Here is a 4,460-nt window from a genome sequence, read left to right on the forward strand (position 1 = left end):
AAAGATTTAAATAAATATAAAAAGATATACCACATTTATAGACTAAAGAAAAGCAATATTACCAACACCTGTTGGAAAAGGCAATCCTATGTAGCTCTTGACCCTTACACATTCACATGAATGGCTACAAGCCTGAAACATTTCCTTGCAAAGAGATGAAGAGCCCTCACAACCTATGTGGAGCATATCTCTTTATTTGGTGATGTATTTGTTATTTTAGTCTTAATATGTACTTCTTTGTTCTGCTCAAGCGTATGTGTCAATGAGGGGGCCTGTGCCAGCCCGCTGCTATATCTGTTTCCACCAGGGAGAGAGCCAGATCTTTTTGTGACAGCGGGAAGTGGGATGTGTGCAGCCACACTGCTCACGTAGGCTTGAAAGGTGATCCCTGGCCCTGAAGGGTGGATCACCTGGCAATGGGCCAGATCTAGTAACCTTTCTCTCTGCTCTTTCGGTACGTAAATGCTGTATTATTTGAGCCTGGCAGGCACATTGTCTGTTCTCAGCAACTCAGAATTATGCAATAATCTCTTCCCTGTTGGCATGCAGCCTGATCACCTGAAGAACAGTGAATCAATACCAGCTATCCCCAGTATGACTATAGTTTGAATGCAATACCTTTAATTATGCCAGCAAGCTCTTGGGATTTTTGTTGGTAGAAATTAGCAAGCTAATTCTAAAATATATGTAAAAAGATGAAGGATCTAGAATAGTTAAATATAGCCTTTACCTAATTATTTTGTCTAGTTAGATATTTGTTAGATGTCCTCGCTCAGTCGTCTGTGGGGGATTGGACAGAGTGGTGGGAAAAACTACAGGGAAAGGATACAAACCTTCTGAAAGGTCAGAAGGTTCTGCAGAGCCACAGGGGGAGAATAGCTGAAGGTAGCTGTTCTATAACCCTGAGGCAGAGGACCAGGAGTAAGTATAAGGGAATGTGGAGGAATTTATCCTTAACAGACTTGTTTACTTATGTTGACCAGGAAATGACCTTTGACCATCCAGGCACATGACGTTCCCTGAAAGGGGAACAATAAATGTTAATTACCTACAGGTTGCATGGGCTCCAGGTTTTTGGCATTGTAGCTGCACTGAATAAAAGCAAACAGCTCCAGCTTCTCGGGCCTGCTCTCTGGCCACTAGAGCCAGACAGTCACCTAGCTACTCTTACACCACATACCTGTATCTGAGTACTCATTTCATCCATTGGCCAGGGTCTGCAGGACAGACCCAGCAGTCGTCCAGATCTCTAAATGTCTTTCTTATATTTCTTTCTGTTTTCTGTATTTTATGTAAATTATTTCGCTGTATATCTTTCAGCTAACTAATTCTCTTAGTGGCATATAATTTATTGTGATGTGGGTTTTTTTAATTTTGGTTGTTATATTGTTATGCTATTTTAGCTCTAGAAGTTCAGTTTGGTCCTCTTGTTCCATTTTTCTAGGAATCTGCCTGATAATTTTTCCTTCTTGACTTATATATTCAATCCCCTCATTTATGTTATTAAACATTTTGAGCATATGGCTTGTCTCACACTACCAGATTTCAAAGGCTTTGCATGTCAAATTCAACTGTCAGTAAATTGACTGGGTCTTATATGATAGCTTGTTTTCTGGTGAATTTTGAGTTTTGACTGAGCTTATATATCTTGGAACATGCCTGTGGGAATTATTTTGAGACCTAAAAGGGGGTTCCATCAGAGAAAATTTATATTTGTTTCTGCCAGTACCTCGGGGCACTACCAGCTTGGGATCACTTTACAATAAATTCTCAGCTTGAGGTATTTTGGTCCAGTCAGCTAATGTAGATTCAGGCTGGAAATAGTTACAAATTCTCAAAGGAGAGTATTTTTCCCTTCATCTAAGTGTCATGGTTTGTGAAAGACAATTTTATAGTGCCATGAAAGCACATAAAATATTTCTTTTTGGTCGTGACACTGGCAGTGCAGCCTTTTAATGTTGCAGATTACACATTTCTCTCCTATTCGGTGGTACCATTGGCAGACCCTGAACTTTGTTCCCTTTACCTCACTCAGCAAAGTGTTGTACTAGAAACTATTGATCAAGTCCACCCAGCTTTGAAAACGTGCTCAAGGTCAAAGACAAGCTTCGGTGGTCAACTTATGTCTCTGGATTTGCACTTTCATTTAGTTTTTGGCCTCTGAGGAAGAAGCCTCAATCCCCAAAACTCCCCCACCGCTGATGCACAATGATGAGGCTCATGAGGTGAAGTGATTCCATCAGCTTAGAGGTAGCACGATATAGATGCCAGTCACATTAGCTGATATTTCTAAGAAAATAAAGCCTCAGTCAAAATATTACATGCTGATATATTATCAGAGAATGTTTCAAAAAAAAATTCATGAAAAAGAAAGTGGAGGCATGGGAAAAGGGAGAGCAAAAAGCCAGAGTATGCGAACAGGATACTGCGGGAATGCAAAATGATACAGTCATCACGAAAGGCACTTTGGCAGTTTGTTACAAAACTAAATATAACTGTTATCACACCATCCAGAAATCTATTCGTTGGTATTTACCCACATGAGCTGAAAACTTATTTCCACATACACACACAAAAAAATCCTTCACATAAATGTTTGTGTCAGCTTTATGCATAATTGTCAAAACTTAGAAGCCACCAAATGTCCTTCGCTGGGTGAATGGATAGATAAGCTGTGGTACATCCAGACAATGGAATATTATTCAGCACCAAAAAGAATGAGCTCTCAAGCCATAAAAAGACATAGAGGAAACTTACATGCATGTGACTAAGTAAAAAAGACAATTTGAAAATGCTATGTACTGTCTGAGTTCAACTACACCTATTCTAGAAAACGCAAAACTAGATAAAAGTGAAAAGATCCATGGTGTCCAGGAATTAAGAGGAAGGGAAGAAAGAAGAGGCAGAGCACAGAGAATTTTTAGGGCAGTGAAACTGCTGTGTATGATACTGTAAAGATGGATCTATGTCATTATACATTTGTCCAAACCCATAGAATGAACAACACCAAGAATGAACTCTAATGTAAAGTATAGACTTTGGGTGATATGTCAGTGTACATTCACTGATGTAACAAATGTACCACTCTGTTGGGGGGTGTTGATAATGAGGGAGGCTATGCATTTGTGGCAGTAAGAGGAATATGGGAAATCTATGTGCTTTCCCTTCAATTTTGCTGTGAACCTAAAATGGCTCTAAAAAATAAAATCTTGTTTTCTTTTAAAACTATAAGATTATGCATTACTCAACTGACCAGCTTCAAAACAACCCAGCTTCTGTAAGGTGAAAAGAAATTCCTAAACTCCTCAGAGGAAAGCAACAATGCCATCCATGCAGGATGCTCACTTGCTTTTACATTGCTAGCTCCTGGGAGTTATCTCATGGCATGTTGTTGGATGAGCAATTTGAGAATGTAAATTTTGATCAGATGTTTTACTGTTTGAGGGTAAAATGTGAGGAGATAAGAGGGATCTGTATTGAGCTATTTGAGAGCTGCTGCTCAGGACTCAGTATACTCACCTGCCAGCTGGAGTGTGTCCCTGGCACTCCTCCAGCATGATGGCCTCATTCAGAGATCTTCCCTTGTGTGTTTGTATCAACAGGGTCAAGTATGTTACCTACTACGTGTCCCTTAAAAAACAAGCATGGAGGCTGGGCGTGGTGGCTCACGCCTGTAATCCCAGCACTTTGGGAGGCTGAGGCTGGTAGATCATGAGGTCAGGAGTTCAAGATCAGCCTGGACAAGATGATGAAACCCTGTCTCTACTAAAAATACAAAAAAAATTAGTCAGGCTTGGTGGTGGGTGCCTGTAATCCCAGCTACTCGGGAGGCTGAGACAGAGAATGGCTTGAACTTGAGAGGCAGAGGTTGCCATGAGCTGAGATCACGCCACTGCACTACAGCCTGGGCGACAGAGTGGAACTCTGTCTCAAAAACAAAAAAAAAAAGAAAGAAAGAAAGAGAAAAAACAAGCATGCAACACTTCATGAAAAGTTTCATTTCTGGTGTGAGATTGCTAAGCTGTTTAAAATAAGTAAGCTATAGTATGGAACTGGTTTTATTTTCCTTTTTGCTTTTGGTCCCTTGGGAGCACAGAGCCTAATTTTTAGGCCTATTTAGTAGGGAAAAAAGTATATGGACCTAAGGTCTATTTTTCATAATTTCTATATCATATTCTCTCTTTTATGTCTTTAGTCAATATATTTTCTGGCTCTATTTTATTTTCAACTTTACTGTATTTAAAATAATTTTACGGCTTGACTCAATCTTTTGTGAAATGAGACACATACATAAAAGGATATATACACACATATGTAAAAGGATAATTATTTATTTTACAAGAAAAGTTGTAACCTTTTCTTGTAAAATCTGACTTCACTCTCTTCTAATTTATAATGTAAGCAATGCACGATCAAGAAAAAAGTGCTCTATAAATATTGCGCCCTTATTTGACAGGTAT

This window comes from Colobus angolensis, unplaced genomic scaffold, assembly GCF_000951035.1.
Source record: "Colobus angolensis palliatus isolate OR3802 unplaced genomic scaffold, Cang.pa_1.0 Scaffold5, whole genome shotgun sequence".
Classification (NCBI taxonomy): Eukaryota; Metazoa; Chordata; class Mammalia; order Primates; family Cercopithecidae; genus Colobus; species Colobus angolensis.